Below are 19,327 nucleotides of genomic sequence, written 5' to 3' on the forward strand. Positions count from 1 at the left end.
GCCATCATCTTTCACCAGCACGAAGCGTTAAAATTAAATTAACGTCTAGGAAATCTAGCGTAAGCTTAAAAGATGGTACTAGCATTACAGTTAGCAATGATATTGTATTTAGAAATAGTAATTCAGTGGAGAAACTTTTTTTATGATATCTAAATGTTATCATATAATCTGTAACATGATGTTAAATTGATATTTAAAAGTCAAATCGCATCCTATTTTAGTATTATTGAAGTAGAAAGTAAAAAAGGGAATAAATCGCCATCTATCATCCATCTATCATCCATATATCATTTTATAAAAATAATTACTGAAAAATCAGCAGTTAGTGAATGTATTTTGGGGGATATTATCAGATATACAGATGTCTATTAGCACTCAAATTAAAACTAGTTAAATATGCTATAAAGTAGTTTTTGACGTTTATCTTCATCGTGACCATTTTTATATTTGCCAAAATAAATTCACAAAATGTGACTTGTTATTGTTCAGACAAAATTTTTGATTCACTAAAAGATGTGTATCATGAACCATAAGACGGAAAGTCGTTTCTCAGCAATCGAATTAAAGCTAGATCAATATGCCATAACGTAGTGTATAACATTTATTATCGTAGAAGTAGTAGTTTTTAAGATGTTCCTCAAAATAAATTCACAAAATCATGATTCCTAGTTGTAAAATTTTTGATTTATGAAAAAATTTATCTCAGAAACCTATGTATAATTACTAGTCAAAATTGACGAGTCTGCCAAGGATAGGTAGGAATAATAAAAAAAAATGGCGTCTGTATCAAAACCTTTAAAAAAATCTCATTTATCAATAAAACTACCAACAACACTAGTAAACCTAAGAGATCATTTAACGTAAAGTAAATTTGCTAAAATATAAGACATGATTGAGCTATTTATATTCTATAGTTTCCGAGATATAGCTTATTAAAAAGAAACATTTCATAAGAATTGCACAGAAAAATCAGTAGTTAGTGAATTTATTTTGAGAAATATATACCTCAGGAACTATTTGCGTTACAAATGCCTATTAACACTCAAATTAAAGCTAGTTTAATGTAGAAGCAGTAATTTTAAAGATATTTGTAAGGAATTTCATTTTACTAACACCCCTGAACAATGTCAAACTTTGAAAAACTAAACATCCAACCGAGGAAGGTATTTGTAAAATATGCTATTAAATATTTTATTGCAACGTTTATCAATAAAAGATGGTTCAGAAAAACAGCTACTCGGCTATTAAAGGTTAAAAAGATAAACCCCGAGGCAGATACTCCGTTAGGGGTGAAGAACAGGAAGAGCTGGGGCGGCCTGAGGAGTATTGACTGCAGGACTCGGGACACTGAAGAAGACTTATTAAAAGAATGGCTCAGTTGTTCCTTTATTATCGCCTCGCCCTCTCGACTTATTGCTACCAGTTCTCTCTCCCCTCATCTTACGGAATTATCGGTACCCGCCATCTATAATGAGTATTGGAAATTAAAAAAAAAAAAATTAGTGTTAGCAAAAGTAGTATTCCCCACCAAGCAACTTTTTCATTTGGAAATGATTTCTTAATAAAGAAGCTTCCCCTTCATTCTGTATTCAAAATTCCCCCGAGTTTTCTTTTTATTCTATTTTTTATAATGGTAGAAAGAGCAGCTGCAAGCTGGGCACAATGATGATAAATGAACTGAAAAGGAAAACAGTAACAATCGCAAGTTGAGAGTTGTTTTTCGGACTGTTAAGAAAGGAGGCCGACATAAACTTATATTAACTGGTTAAAACATAATAGCAATATTTTCAGAAACTCAATTTATTGATGTTAAAAGTTATAATTGTCTTTTCAATGTATTTGAAAAAAATAATATTAGTAATAAAAAACATTTACCGCTAATTTCATTACATCTTTTACAACAAAAAAAATAGTTTTTAGCTTGAAGCTCCTTCATCTAATAACATCCTTTATCGAAAGACTACATTCTTTAAACACCTTACGACATGCGTTTTATTCGCATTGATTCTGGAGATATAGAAGCATATACCTCATTTCTAAATCGTATAAAAAAAGATTGTCCATTCTTGTCCAAACGTCAGCGATAAATAGCAAGTACGTAGTTTCTCAAATTTTTATGCTTGTTTTTTTTCTTGAATTTCGTTTCTTTTAGAAATTTTACATTAGAGTCTGGAGATCATAAAAGCATATGAAGATGCCTTATTTCTAATTTTTTCAAGATTTCTAATTATGATAATAAAATATCCATATAGTCTCAACATGTTTATTCTCCTATAACTCCAAAGTTTCAGCCATTCTCAAGAATATCTATTAATTTCAAATTTCTATTACAATCTTATCATTAAAAATTATTTTTAAAAACCTTGTAAATTAAAAACTATCCTAGCACGATTATAATATCACAGCTTCAATTAAAGTTATGAAAAAATTGCAGGCTATTCTGCCTTTCTCAAGGATATCTATTAATTTACAATTCAAAAACATTCTTATCATTAACAATTATTTTTAAAATCATTGTAAAATAAAAATTATCCTACCCCCGATTATAATATTACAGCTTCAATTAAAGTTGTGAAAAGCTGCAGTAACTATTCTGCCTTTCTCAAGAATATCTATTAATTTATAATTTCAAAAACAATATTATCATTAGAAATTATTTTTAAAAACATTGGAAATTAAAAAGTATCCTGCCTCGATTATAATATCACAGCTTCAATTAAAGTAATAAAAACGTTTAAGGCTATTCTGCCTTTGTCAAAAATATAACTTAGTCTTTTTATGGAATAAAACATAATTAAATTAGATTAAAATATTATGCACTAATTAATTAACTTTCATATTGTGTTAAATTACCTTTTTTTATCCACTATTTCACTTCTAATTTTGTTTTCCTATTGACATCATCTATTACACTGTTATCAATCCTTTTACAAACAATGCATTGTTTAACATAATTTCAAATATTATTTAAGTAATTTATTCCCTTATTTTAGTATTAAAAAATCTTCCAAATTTAACTATATATTATTTACCTCTTATATAAACATATTGATCACAAATTAATTTTACATAAAATTTCAATATTTATTTAATCCGAGTTTCTTGAGTCTGATTTCAAATTAAAGGTATAATTAATATTTTCTAACACATAAAAAGCTTCCAGCATTTTTCTTTTGAAGCTATTATTTTATTTTGTGTAAAACCATTTTATTTCAAAAATCAAAACTATGTTAATTTTTAGATATATGTTGCACCAATGCTGTTTTACTTGGGTCTTCGTTATTTTTTTTTTTTTTTATCATTACTATGCTGATATATTCCTTTTCCAAATGAATGAGTGCTTTCGGCGAGAGGTGTACTGATATTTGTAATCTAGTCTTTTTTTTTAGATGTTTTTCCCGATTATTTGTTGTAATTTTTTCTCTAGATTTTGTTTTACTATACTAAAGTGCTATTGGTTCCTAAATATGATTCATTTATTAATAACAAATAGTTCCACTAAGCGAGCTTCGCTAAGGCAGCTTTAAAAGGAAATGTATTCCTGAAGCTATCATGAGCCTAAACTCAGTAAAATGAGTAAAATTATTCTGTAATTAATAGTAAAAAAATAAATAAATTACTAATATAGGTAATATTAATTTATTTGTTACTTTAAATTATATCCTTCTAGGCAGATTTGAAGGAGAATATTCTTTTACAAAGAGCCAGTTTCTTCCCAAACCAGATTTTTCATTTGGATCAAGTAACAGGGAAAACATTTATCCAGTGAAAATGGAAAATGATAGCTATCACAATCACCTTATTATGACAAGATATTTCTGAGAAGAGAAGGAAAATATAATTCTAATATACTTCTAGGAGCATATCGGTGACAAGGTACTTGCTTATTCATTGATTTGTTTATTTTTTTTTTTTACTTTACCTAATTTTATATAATGATACCTATTTCCATTGATATTTTTAAAAATTTATTTTATCATTAAATTTTATCTTAGCAGCCATCACAACTCTTAACTTTCACAACTCCAAATATTTTTTGATTTTCTACTATCTTCTTTTACGTATTTTTCAGTAATAGTTCCTACATTTTCTCAAATACTGTACAAATTGCCTTATCATTCCAAAATATGGAAGATATTAATGTTTTTCTCATAACTTAAATATTTCATGATTACTACAATTGACCAAAAAAATTATCAGCACTTATGGCTCTATTGATTTGGATAACCCATATTTTTATATTAAAGGTTGAATTGATGGGTACGCTGTATATTGTAGCAACTCAATTTATTTGAGCAGCATCGCCAAATAAAGCATTTCTATCTCTATACTTCAGAACATAAAATAAATTACTGTTAATCTTTCATTTTTTGAACGATTATTGACAAATCGATACTTAGATGGAAAATACTTTATTTTTCAATGTCACTGTATTTAAAAGATATCTTTGAATTGCTATTGGCACTGGATGGATGCACTATCTTTATTCCGAATAAAAAAATGTCCTTACTCACTTTTCGTATTGAGTTGAAAAAGTGAGATAGTACGAATTCGTGTAAGTAGAGCCGGCTTAAGGAAAACCGCTAACCGGAAAACAAGGAGTGGAGATACAAGGAGATGTACACGGCAGCGAGGTAGGCAGCGAAGTACCATCGCTAGGCGGCTAATTGGTAATTATTAGAGTTGTGAAGTTGGAGGGGACTTAGGGGGGACCCAACTTGCTAAGTGTCCTATAACTTACTTTAAATTGCCTTCAAGGTTGAGGGGAGTTCTTAGTTCATGTCGGAATATTAACAGTACTCCAACGTGTACGTGTACTCAAAGCCTGCTCAAATTAATTTTCATTCGATAACTAATAATCCTAAACAACGATTCGGTTTGAGTATACGAGATCTTGTCCCGTAAAAGCTATCCAACAGAAGGGCAAGGGATAAAAGTGACTTAAGGTAATCGAAACAGATTCGACCAAACCAGATGAAATGGAAGCAGCAGCTTCTATGAGGTGACAATGCACTGTATAAAGCAGTGTTCCCGACCTGTTGTGGGGAAAGCTAAGTAAACGGGTCCTATCGGGAGAAAACGGGAGCTCCTACCTCACCATTAGAACTAATTAGGGATTTTACTGATTTTTACAAGTCTTGTAAGATTTCTGCCTATCACGCTAATACAATTGTTTAAACGCTATAGTTAGGTAAAATACTACACTTAAGATAGATGCCTTAAGATATCTTGGCAGTGTTTGAATAAAAATGAAACTAATTTGTTTCTTGCATTTTCTATTTATTTTGGTTGAAATAATTCATTACTTCTATATCTTTAATATAGGGTGTTTTTTTAAGCCCGATAGAACTTGAAATTGTAAAAAATAACACAAAAAATTAAATTGTAATCAAAATTTTTTTTTTATTCGAAAGATCAATACGTGACATTAACATTTGAAAATGATTTCGGGCATATGGGCACCGCGGCTGTTCTTGACGAAGCGCATTCTGGACGTCCAATTTTGGCCGTATGTCACGAATAACACGAAGAATGCTGGCCTCAAAGGCGTCAATTGTTGCTGGTTTATCAGCATAAACCAGTGACTTCACGTAGCCCCACAGGAAATAATCGAGAGGTGTCAAATCGCACGACCATATGCGGCAATTTTGCTTATTAACAAACCCGTTAAGCCAAAAATGCGCCTCATCGCTGAACACAATTTTACAGAATGCGCTTCGTCAAGAACAGCCGCGGTGCCCATATGCCCGAAATCATTTTCAAATGTTAATATCACGTATTGATCTTTCGAATAAAAAAAAAATTTTGATTACAATTTAATTTTTTGTGTTATTTTTTACAATTTCAAGTTCTATCGGGCTTAAAAAAAAACCCTATACAAAGAAATACATTTACTAATTTACTCTTAATTAATTCAGAACCCCTTTTTGTACTATGGCGGTATTGTGATATAAAAAAATTAACAAAACATTTTAAATTAAAAAATATAATGAAAAATTTGTAGATAGCAAATGTAAATTAATATTGATATACTTTTATTATATTAATATATTTTATCAATTTATAATAATTATTAATTCATCTTAAAGATACTTAACGCATATAACACATAGTGGTCAGATGCTCCACTCGTGTTGAGTGTTTGCGGCTTTAGCGCACTTTCTCAGCTTCCACTGGCTCATTGTCAGTGACACCAGTATTTCAAAAAGCTCTGCTCTACTTCTCATACATGGTGATATAGTGGGCTCAGGGATCTATCACAATCAACAGCTAGGTTTTCCGCCAAATAAGGTTACTCACTGATTAGCTACTGGGAGGCCCTACACAGGGTTGACTCACAGCTATAGTAACAGCATAAATAATTATTTGCTATAACTGAGTTCAAACATGGACCCGAGAGTTAGTAGTATCTTACTGACCTATTCCATCCCCATTTCTATTAACTTTACCCTAATTTTATTTTCGTCACGGTAGTGCTTAATAACCACGAAAACCACCTGTTATGTGAGTATTCAAAATAATCGATTATAGGTCATTTATCAAATTCAAAGATTCAATGAGGTCATTAGAGCATTTAACTATATGATATACCGCTCGTGTCCCCATGCAGGTGTTTTTTATCCTTAATATTTATAATTTATTAAGTAATAAATTATAAACATTAAGGATTTTATTTATAAATATATAATTAGAAACGACGATACCTATTCTATTACCTTACACCAGATAGGAATTTGATTAGGATGGACTGAAAATGTAGTGGAAGGATATTAAGAAAAGGAAAAAGAGAGCCCTATTGATGGAGGCAATTCTTTTTGCCTTCAAAGAAGAGCGTAATGAGTTCTATGTAAGGATGTAAGCAACTTTCTCGGGACAAAGTTAAAAGAAAATCTCTAATGAGTGATCTTCCCTACATTAGGGCTTCCCTCTCAAAGGAGTTGATTAATTTTCATTCATTCACCTGAAAGATATCGATTCCTTTTCATCGGACAAGTAACGAATTTTCATAGAGTTTCCTGGACGGAGGTCTTTTGTGGATTTTTTTTTTTAATTTGGTATCCTTGAGAAAGGTATGGGTCAAGAAAGGGTCCACCACGCAACAGTGATATTAGCTACGATAGGGTCCTCCGCACAACTTTAATCATTATTCAAAGCGAGTTAATGGAACGTACAAGAAACTCTAAACTCTCTAGTATAAATCTATTGGTCTGCTGGGTCATTGAAGAACTGGGATTAAACTACGTAATTAGGTCACTATTTGTAAGATTCTAAAGAAAGCTTTTTGTCCCTAGAAGAGCAATTAATGACTAATTAGACAGCGTTAACTCTCCAGGATTCATGAAGACTAAATCCATTGATTTAGATCAGATCATTACATTTTATAAGTATTGTATTTGTTGAACTTAATGACAGGTTCCAGGGTGACAGTAATGTTGATAACTACTAAGATCTAATAAACTATGACATATATATCAGATGGAAGGACTATCAGGACTGCTTGATTAGAACTATTACAGCGCGAAAAATAATATACTGAAAAAATTGATGTGTGCCTAAACGGTTTTTTATTCAGTTAAAGTAATTGTGTTCAGTGCCCTAAGGCTTGATGGCTACTGTAGGCTAGCAGCCACAGAGGCAGTAGTTAAGTCATGCAAAGCAGCGAGGAGGCAGATAGCCCTCGGAGCGGGCACTGAATACAGACCAACTCTAATGGCAGTTTTCAACTACTGTCCAACTTGTCACTGAGTCCCTTGTAATTGCCGCTATATCTTATCAACAGTCTTGTCCCTCCACCGTTATGTCACTGCACGGTCTAGTATATATGTACATACTTGTTCGAGATGTGTGTTGTATTGTGTGAACATGATAATTTATTTCATAATTATTTCTTTCTGATTGTTTGTATACAGCATTTAAGTCGACTTAACCTTCGTGATACCGTGGTGAGGGTCCCTAATGATCTCATGAGCTCTTTATCTAGTAAAAAAAAAGGAAAAATATCCCTGCTTTTTAAATCACTCAAAGACTTTTTTCACATAACTATCACTACACGAAAAAGTTTCCATTAAATTTACTGGGACACCACATTACGTGGTTCTTTTTTTCCAAATAAAAACATGGTTGCAATATGGAAGGAGTCCTCCTGTGACTCCCATGGTATTTCCCGTAAATGGTATTTCGCAAAATTATTCAGAATCACCCCGTTACTTTTTACTTTCTTGCGGCCTTTACACTTGTACACATAAAAACACTTTGTGTAAGGCTGAGGAAAAAGAAAAACTTCACTTCTTTGGAAATAACACCTTTGCGAAACTGGCTAATGCATTTTTTACTTCCACATTACAACCTGAAGTTGCACTCGTTTCGTAACACATAGAAATTAATACGTTTCATTGCTTCTCCGTATGTACTATAAAGTTTAAGTAGAGGAAGATGGCTGCAAAAGAAACCTTAAATAATTGTTCATTACAACGAAGCGAAGGGAGCAGTAGATACTCTTGAAAAAATGGATGGTTAATATACTGATAAATATAAAAGAGACAAACCCGCAGACGACCGATGGTTTTGTTGATAAACTGGATTGATACAACAGCAGAAAATTCATTTTGTCTGTCTCTAACTCTGATTAACGAGGCTACTTACAATAAAGTCGTTTGTTTCGGACAATTCTGAGTAAACTTATATTTTACTAGAAATATATATATATATATATATATAACACTCAGCTTAATAACAGCCTCGGAATGTTTTAGAAAGTCTTCGAAACCATAGAGGATAAGAATTGTGATAGCGAGAAGATTGACAAGGAAGAAGCAGAAGACTCAGAATCAGGTGCTGCACGTCAGGAAGACAAGGAAACGGAGTTAATTATGCCTAGTGACGTGACGGCCGTGCGGGTTGGGCCGCAGGAACGTTGTGGGTTCGATTCCCACCTGGGGCAGTTAACATTCATTTTTCGGCGGTCCCGAAGAATGAATCTTGACACTCCCACCTTGTTTAGTACGCGGCGACAACTCAGGTAGCCGCCGGGGGTTGGCAAAAAGGACCTATAGGCCTACTTGCCGGACTTGTTCCCCCCACCAAATATCAGTACCAGTGTCAATAGTTATGCCTAAGAAAACAGGACAAAAAAGTTAATACAACCTGTCCATCGTGTATGTACAGCCCACAGATCACAAAACTACTCTGAATCAGTTTTGAATAACTTGACCCTGGACTAGATTGAGGAATTTGGTATTTTATGAATAATAAATGTAAATCATGTGTTTCTTTTCTAAATATTTTTTAAATCCATTCCTTCTATCCACTTTGCCATTCCTCACTAACAAGATGGAATGTTGAGACCAGGATTAATAACATTAGTAAGAAATTCTAAAATTATATTGGGCTCCTGAAATGACTTTTTACCAAATAAAAAAAAAACTTATATATTTTACCAGTGACATACAGACTTATTACAGTTCTACTTATTTTTTATTTTATTAAACGTGACTTATAGGATTTTAATTGTGTTTAGATTAGTGGTTTCAGATAAAATAAAACTATTTTTTAGACAAGACAATGAAACAAATCAAAATAATCCAGTTGAATCGAATCCATTCATTTTTTTCCATCAATAGAATGGAAATAGGCTTGTGGGAGAGGAGGTGCTAACCGAACACTTAGGCAAAAGGTTCCTCATGATAAAGCGATAATTAAAAGTTTTTCCAGGTGAGGACTGGAGAGGAAGAGGTCCTGGCTGGAAGTTTTTCACTAGAATGGCCACAGTAATATTTAACATCCTCTTTCAGCCCTCGGCAAAATAATTTGGTAATATGATTTCCCAAGAGTCACTGAGGTAATTACGCTTTCAAAGAAATTCCTAAGCCACCATCGGGCATTTAGTTATACTTTTTTCATCTTCAGAATATCTTCAGTTTTTACCATTTGTTTGTTTAAAAACTATGTTGTAAAAATAGTTATGTTATTACTATGTTCTCTATGCTCAATGCTTATTTATTTAATGTGTATAGAGAAAATAATATTTTTTTCTAATGAGGTGAAATGAAAATTTCTTCCATTAATAACTCTCTTTAATTTACCTTATTTATACTAAAGTTCAAAATAAAATAAATCACAATTTGCATACTACATAAAAATAATTCAATAACTTAAACACAATTAAATTAATTACCTTATAATTAACATTTTCTATAATTTCAAATTTACCCTATTATCTATTCTCCATATTTAGTATGCTTTATAGAGTCACAATAATAATTATTGCTGCCTACTATTTCCAATTGCATATTTAAAAAAACTAAAAACGTTTTTAAACAAAACATTATTGTTACATTTGTTTTATTAAAGATGTACTGATAATGTTCATAACTGTTTGTTTTTGCTTAGTGGTGTAAAACATCACTGGTCATCAAAATAATTAATTTCTTTTTAATTTTTTCTATTTTGGTCTGTTCGATATTATATTTGTGACATTAAACCTAGTGATTTAGGGGAAAAAAATGACATAGTTTCATTATCTTATTTATGAGGTTTTTTTTTTAATATTCGCTATTAAGGTGTGACGTGACATATGAGGATTCGTGGAAGATATGGCTAATTGTCAAAGTATTGTAAAAGACAATTTGCAAGTGATTGTTGTGAGATGAGATAGGACTGAGTGACCCTCCTGTCGTATTCTGAGCCTAGTCAGTACGGTCTCCTCTCTACGACATTTATGGCTTGACGTCCTTTTATAACAAATTTTAATTCAGTCATTGGACCTTCCTTCCAGAAAGATAGTAATTTATCAGCGATTTCTTTTTCCATGGGTTTGCTCGTTTCATATAGAGTTAAAAATGTCCATCAAGGAAAATATGCACCTATTCTATATTCAATAGTAAGGAGGATACAATTTTGTTTTCAAACCTTGGACCCGAGCAATAAAGATTTAGTTCATCAGTTACTGTCAAAAAAGAAAGATGACGGATAAAAATATTACACATACTCCAGCCAGTTGGATATAAAAAATTTAAATAGCTCCATTATTAATGTTTAATTATTAATTAGTAAAATTATTTCTTAAAAAGGTGAAAGTAATTTCTTTGAATTTGATTTATTATATCTCAAGCTCCATTTCTCCGGATCAGGGCATCATTAATTTAGATCCAGAACTCTTTTTTATCTTAAAATCCCCCATTCATCAACTATTATTGAATGATCCTCGTTATAGGCATTATGACAAATTATATAATATAATAGACTGAAAATAGCCGTTAAAGTACGTTTTACTTTTATTTATTTATCTATTATATTGTTAAGATCTAATTAATTATATATCAAGAGCAGATTTGAATTGTAATACACTATTTCTCCATAGAGATAACAAGAAGCATGGGCTAGTCAAGGAACTTAGGCCAGATAATGAAGAAGAGATAGCTAACCTCATACCACCACATGCATCTCTCACCAAGAAATTCATATATACATTAGGTATTCATATAACAAATCATAACAATATATTATAGCAAATCATCTATTTGAATCACTTCGATATATATTATTTTGTTATATTATTTATAGATCTACTTAATGTAAATAAATACTCTGTTCCTTCTTGTAACTTTGATGATCATGCTTCTCATTACAACTCCCTATATATTGCAATGATAATAATATTACATAAAGATTAATAATTAGCAAACTGATAAACAGGCTATGGCTTTGGAAAGATAATCCAATAATAATAATTTCAAGAACTAAAATAATTTGAATTAATATAAGTATATTTGGGTAATTCCCAACAGTAATTATACCGGCATTCCATAAACAATAGGTATTATATATATATATAAAATTGTTAAGTACATTTTCAAGTTAGGAAAGCAGTAAGTGGAAACTTGTGTAGCTGTTTCTACCAGTGCGTAACGAAATACAATAAATTTTCAAGAAATACTTGGATACGTTAAGACGGGCCTATATTACCTATACGGGTTTACGGGAAGTGGAGAGGATAGCCGAGTAGAGAAACGTGTAGGGAATCAGGGAGGGGCCTGGCTGTCAAATAATGTTTCGGCTGACACACCAAATTGTCCTTCAGTTTTGCAACTTCTCCCTCTTATTAGGCAACTTCTTATTAACCAACTTTATACGCACAACTTTACAACAAATGTATATCTGAGGGAACATGGCGACTGTACGATGTTAATAGAATCACAGAAGCATTCCTTTGTCGGCTTAGTCGCTCTATGCGATAACTTTAGAATAAAAACATATGGTTTATATATGTATATCTGTTTTTAAACTTAGTCAACTACAAGAAAACAGATAAATATATTAATTATTTCATCAGAGAAAAGGAAAATTAAAAAAAAAAAATAATTGAAAAAATAAACTCGATTAACGAACTACCCCAATCATATACTCCCATTTTTTCTGAGCAACGGAGTTTTATTGCATATATCCTAAGATATTGATGAATTTACAAATGGGGATTAATACAAAACAATCGGTATAGTAGTCGGTTTCATCCACACTAGACCATCTGGTTATATTGGAGGCTGAAACCCAATATTCATTTATTAATACTCAACATTCAATCGCGATATTTCTCGATCTTAAAAAAGCATTTGACAGTATCAAACATAATCCTTAAAAAAATATCAGCTGTCGGAATCAAAGTGCAAATGTACCAATACATAGAACAATTTCTTTCACATCGCCACTTCAGAGTACAAATAGGATGCGAATTTTCATATGAACGCGAACAGATTAGCGGGGTCCCACAGGGATTTGTTCTCAGTCCAACACTATTCTGCCTAGCAATTAACGATTTGGGAACGATTGGAACATGCCAAGGGGTGTTAAACCGCTGCTATTCGCGGACGATCTAGCTATTATTTGTCGATCAGCAAATACAATTACTATTAAACATAAATTACAGGAAGCAATCAATAGAATCAATAACTGGGCACTTTCAATCGGTCTCGAGTTCTCACTTGAAAAAACCAAATTCCTCCATTTCACCCGAAAAACAAACTCCACCATCTCCTGAACTCTATTTAGGTGAATCTTTGATACCTAACACAAATAACCACAGATTTCTGGGGATGATATTTGATCGGAAGCTAAATTAAATTAGATAACGCATATTTCGACATTAAAATCCAATACAATAAAAAAAACTAAATATATTACGCTTGCTTAGCGGCACCTCCTGGGGCTCAGACAGACACACTAATAAAATTATACCTAGTATGCTCGAAACTAGACTATAAATGTTTTATTTACGCTACTGTATTACTCCCGACACCGGATTCTCGCCAGACTAGATGTGGTTCATCATACAGGATTACGTATCGCAACCGGCGCATTTCGAACTAGCCCCACTCCTGGTCAGTATTCTGAAGCTGGATTACCTCCTCTGATATTCAGAAGGAAAAACTATACTTCAAATTTATACCCTGAAAAGGATAACGCGACGCATAAATACATTATCAAACCAAAATATTCAAATCTTTTTAGAAATAAAATAAATTCAACACTCCCGTTAGCAGAAAGATCACATACTGCTATTGAGTTCTTTAAAGAAATACCTCTGTGCATCTCGGAAGTCCTCAATCCTTCATGGATACACGGGCTACCAAATACAATACTACAATTATTCCGATTATCCAAAGGTAGGAGGTCACCTATTGAATATAGAACTAGATTCTCACGTTTTTTTCAAAATATTCCAGATCCTTTTTTTGATACATACTGACGGATCAAAATCTGACGAATCTACAGCACCCTCTTTCCTTACACATAACTCAACCCATAAAATAAAACTACATACATTATGCAGTGTATATACAGCTGAATTACATGCAATAGCTTCAGAACTCCACTTCTCCATCACAGTGACACATACTAACATAGTTAAGATTACCGACTCTTTAAGCTCATTAAAATCCATGAAGATCATTTACCCGAAACATCCGGCAATCATAAAAATTCACAATTATACCGACATGCTCGAAAAATTGGGAAAAACTGTTTTCTTTATACGGGTGCCGGGTCACGTGGGGATCGCTAGAAATGAACTGGCGGACATTGCAGCTAAACAAGCACTTGCTCCTCCAGGTCAGGGCACGGCCAGTCTGACACCTTAAGAAATAAATCTTCCGATAAAAAATGAAATATCAGCTAGGTTGCAAGCCATGTGGAATGAAAGCCCGCCAAGCAAATTAAAAACCATTAAACTATGGACCACATCAAACCGTTCCAATCGCAGGGAGGAGATAGCTATAGCCAGATTGAGAATAGGTCATACGAATTTAACTCATGCATACCTGATAAATAAGCAACCACCGCCAAAATATCAATACTGCAACAGTGTACTTACAGTCAGTCACATGTCATTTCTATTGCATGAACTTACGTAGATGGGGAGTGGGATCGGGTGTATCGGACACCCTAAATGATGACCAGAAAAACATAGAAAAGGAATAATAATAATAATTTCCTTAAAAAGGAATAACCTTTTGAATAAGATTTAAACCAAAAAGTTTGTTATATGTATTAAATCATTCTTAAATAAGTAATTATCTAGATTTATTTAGCAATTATCTAAAGAGTTTCAAATATAGAAATAGTATTATAAGTGTGAAACATGGGTGTTGATGACCTCAGGGTTTTACGCCCTAAAGCCCCAACCAACAACAACTACATAAAGCTCATCTTACACGAACAATATTATGAACGTGTTACATATAAATATAACAAACCAGTTTGTATTAATCCTAAAATATTTCCCTAAAACAGTTAATATATTATCGAAATTCAATAACCACCATGTATAAGGCCCTCAAGTACGTAATAGATGCTAATGCAGTTGATTCTCCAGGCTTCCCTGTCATTAAAGTAGAATTGGAAATATAATAAAAATTTTTGTTTTCAGTATTTTGAGCTTAAATGCTTAAAACACTTACGGGATATTACTGAGTATATTAAGACATTGAATTTTAATGTCGGTTGTGTATTTCGCATAAATTACCACCCATAAAACAAGCAGGTTATGTGACACAACAAAACACATAAACCTCCTTTTGGCTTCGCCATAGTCGGGCTAATAATTCATACTTATAAATATACATATCTGTGCCGACTTGCAAACGCCCAAGGAGTAGGTGATAAAGAGAACGAAACGTAGATGGGAGAATTGGATTAATCAGCCGCATCAGGGTTTTAATGTAGTTTTGCTGATGGAGGTGTGTAAAAGTGCCAATCTGATATCGATTTCCACCTTTCGGCTATACTTCATTATTGTATAAATAATTATTCAAAAACTGTAAAAAAAAAAATCTATTTTTTTCCGTTACATCATTATGTAATTATTCTCAAATAAATATTATTATAATTAGTGTAGTGGTTATATAGTCATTACATATTATTATTGTTATAGGATATTATAACATTCTTTTTTTATGCATTTTTTTTTTCTAAAAACCTTCAGGACAACTTTCCAGTAGACAATGAATTTACTTTAATAGTGTATACTAATTTTCCCAACAAAACAAAATAGTAACAATCTATCAATGAAGGATAATTGACGAGAGATACCTTACGTTTTTATGTTCCATTTTTCTATTCAAATGAATCATAGTAACTTCTGCAACACATATTTAATAATTATTCACTATTAATTCTATTCTCTTTAGTAAGCATACATCGCAGACAAACAATGCAGAGTTACTAACTCAGTTCTGTATGATTACCATTGCAGCCCGAATTCGAAATCAGAAGGTGACAGAGAATGAAAAAGACCAGCTATTCCAGTCACTATATTATAATTATCATGACAATGTAAAGATACTATTGATAACAAAGAAGTGAATGTAATTTAAACTGATAAAAAAAAAATTTAAAAATAGAAATGCTATTCCAAATCTATAACGTATGTATATGAATTTACAACACTTATGTAAATTTTTAATTCAACCAGCAATGTAAAAGAAAAATAATATTTATAAGCTATAAAATTATAAAATGAGGTGTAGATAGCTTACCGTAGATTAATAATTAGAAAAAATGGTCAAGGGAGGGGGCAGTCAGTAAGAAGAACATAAATAAACAAAAAATTATTTATTCATGCAGACATTTCAACCTGAGTTTCATATCTTTATCAGGTTTATATAAAAGGTTTGTGTTGTTTACATTACTGGGAGACCTGTGTACTGGCAGGAGACGTACTATGGCTAGTATAATCTTGTCTTATCAGTTTCGCAAGGTCTGTGGTATCTTAATGGCAAATTTTCGTCCTATGTTAAAAGTAAGCAATTTTTTTTAATACCTATTAAAATGGATGAATTTTTGAATTAAGTGATAGTGAAGATGATTTTATTTTTTATGCGTTTAGTGACAAAAATAGTGAATAGTCAGAGTGATTATCATACTTTGAGTGGCGAATCTGACTATATAGGATATAAAAAACGGAAAGCAGTTCCTCTCTGGTCATCTAATAGCTCTTAGTATCATTAAGTATCGAAATTTCACAGGATGATAAAGAGGTGGATATTTCTAACATGATAATAAATGTATTCCGTCAACTTTTAACCAGTTACTGGTGTCATACAAAGGATTAAACCAGCAACGCGGATGAGAGAGAAGTCATGCATCTCCGGAGTTCTGCTCTTTCCTCCATAAGTGAGGGGAAGAGCTCGGTTCGTAGTTCCCCAGACTGAATAAATATTGTAAACAGGAATGATTTTGTTCAAGTTATTTTACTTTACGTTTAATTTTTTTTTCTATTTATATACATTTTCTTCTCTTTCTTATTCTGATATTATTTAATTTATACATTTGAAAATACCATGTGAATGAGCAGTATGAACCCATTAACCATTGCCTATAAAGATAATACAGAATATAATATTAAACATTAAAAATAGTCAAAATATTCTATTGATTCGAAAGAATTTTTGGACAGAGATACTTTCTAAAACAACTCCCATTGTAACGTATGTACTGAATACAAATCTAACAACTTTGATATGAACATACCTAATCCTGTATAATCATTTGGAGAAGTGTTGAGTGCAGAAATTCATTCGCAGAGCGTGTTGATGTCATTTCGCGATTCCATTGCAAACCATATAAGCCATTACCGGGCATGTAATCAGATCCTCGCCCGTACCTTAATTACACCGCGTGCAGCGAAATGATACCGACTCAGTCGGCTCTATTTTGTGATTCATTTTTTCCCTCTTGTATTTGCCTAAACTCTATTTTTTTCATTATTTAAATATTGATACTCAGAACTTGTTTTTACTTATCTAAAACTGTTAATAAATATCTTTCAAACGACTAGCAACAGCTTATTGTAAGTTGTTACTGTAACAAGTTACTATCGTGGCAACAGGACACTTGTTTGGACAAAAGTTCATATTTATATGCAAATATCATAAAAAATACTACCGCTATGAAAATATACGTAATAAACTACTTTATAGTACATTCAACTAGCTTTAATTTGAGTGCAGGGAGATATCTGTATGTCTAACGAAATTTGAGATATATTTTTTAATAAATCAAAAGTTTTGTCTGAAAAACTAGAAACCAACATCTTGTGAATTTATTTTGGCAAATATCATAAAACTACTACTCCTACGAAGATAAATATCACAAAAGTAATAAAATATTTATAGAACTTTTAACTAGCTTTGATTTGAGTGCTGATAGACATCAACACGTCTTATGGTTCTTTAAGCCATAAGAATTTATTTCACAAAATAAAATAACTACAGAATGACTTTTAAGTACATTTTTTTATGAAACGTTGCTTTTTAAAAAACTATATCTCGGTAACTATTGAACATAAATAGCTCTTTACGGTCTCATATTTTAGCAAATTTACTCTTCTTTAAATGATATTTTATTAGGTTTTTTAGTGTTGGAGATACTTTTCAAGATATGGAGCTCCGAATGATAAATCAATTTGTTTTTAACGTTTTGGAACAATCACTAATTTTTCATTCCACCTAACTATACTTGGCAGTCTCATCAAGTCCCTCTAGCAATTTATACATATTTTTCATTACAGTAATCAAAGATTGGGGTGAAATAATTGACTTTTTTCTGCTCTTGGGCTCTTGGAATAATAGCTGAAGTTTTGAAGACTATTTCGCTCCTTTATCTATCTCAACATTATATTTTGGATAATGAAATACATGACTAACGCCACGATATTGGGGTCATTAGATTAAAATATTTAGAAATTCATGCAGCTGCTTCAAGATAATTATATGAATATAAATTCACTTAAGAGCATCCAGTATCTCAAAATATTAATAATAATAATTAACAATCTATATAAATATAACCAATAAGACTAAAATTTAATAGTACATTATGTTTTGATTTTGTTTAATGGAAAGCAAAAATAGTGTGTTATGGGCGTAGAACCTCCTAATTTGTTAGTACTTCTCATAATTGTTAAATAAATAGATAAACTCAATCCTAATCGATACAAAACTAATTCGATCCACTAGTATCGACCCCAGCAGTGCTGACTGGATAATTAAGACCCCAGAGCGGGCACAGTTCCAAATGTAATATATTCTGATGGCTGTGTGCGGCTAACCCCTCACCCCCTCCCTTGCATTGTCTCCTCTTCCGGTCCCAGTGCTCTCTCGATTCTCACTGTCGCACTAAATATTTAATTATAATCCCTACTCACCAGTGCCTCCTAAATCCAATTATCATATGTTTGTAGTGTACAGTTGGGGTGAGGGGAGGTAGGGGTTGAAGAAACCAAATTAATACCACTAAGCTCCGCAGTCGGTTTGTAACCGTGTGTTCAAGTTACATAATAGCAATGGCTACCTTTAATTAAACTTTCGAATCTGGGCCATCCCTTTTCAAATATTGCTTCCAAAAGGTCTTTTTCGATAGCCGGCCATTCAATCGAAGGTCGCTTCGAATTAAACCAACTTCTTCTCAATCGGAAAGACCATTCTACAAAGTTCAGAAAATATATTCTACGTTTCATTAATTATGAGTTTTTATTAAGGATAACATTTTAAATCTATAATAAAAATTTTTTTTTTATATATATTTTTATTATATTGTCAAGACTGGTAATTTTATTAATAATATGAAAATTTATCAAAAAAGTAGCAACCATCTTTTTTAAAACATATTTCGGCCGATTCCACCATCATCAGGGACAATCTTAATTTTAGTATCACAGCTTCACATTGATTCATAAAACTTTGCATGCTATTATGCCCAAGTCAATTTAACATATTCGAAATAAAAACTTTATTCGTCACAACAATATTTGATAATAATTTTTTTTTTTTTTTTT

At 31.9% G+C, this 19,327-nt stretch overlaps 1 long non-coding RNA gene across 1 annotated transcript in view; it reads right to left on the minus strand.

Annotated features, from left to right (window-relative positions):
- LOC112210107 (uncharacterized) overlaps positions 1-19,327 on the minus strand; it is an 807,761-nt gene that overhangs the window by 717,575 nt on the left and 70,859 nt on the right. The gene's annotated exons all lie outside the window — the stretch shown is intronic.

Source organism: Halyomorpha halys, unplaced genomic scaffold (genome assembly GCF_000696795.3).
Source record: "Halyomorpha halys isolate HHAL.00 unplaced genomic scaffold, Hhal_1.1 Scaffold379.1, whole genome shotgun sequence".
Lineage (NCBI taxonomy): Eukaryota > Metazoa > Arthropoda > Insecta > Hemiptera > Pentatomidae > Halyomorpha > Halyomorpha halys.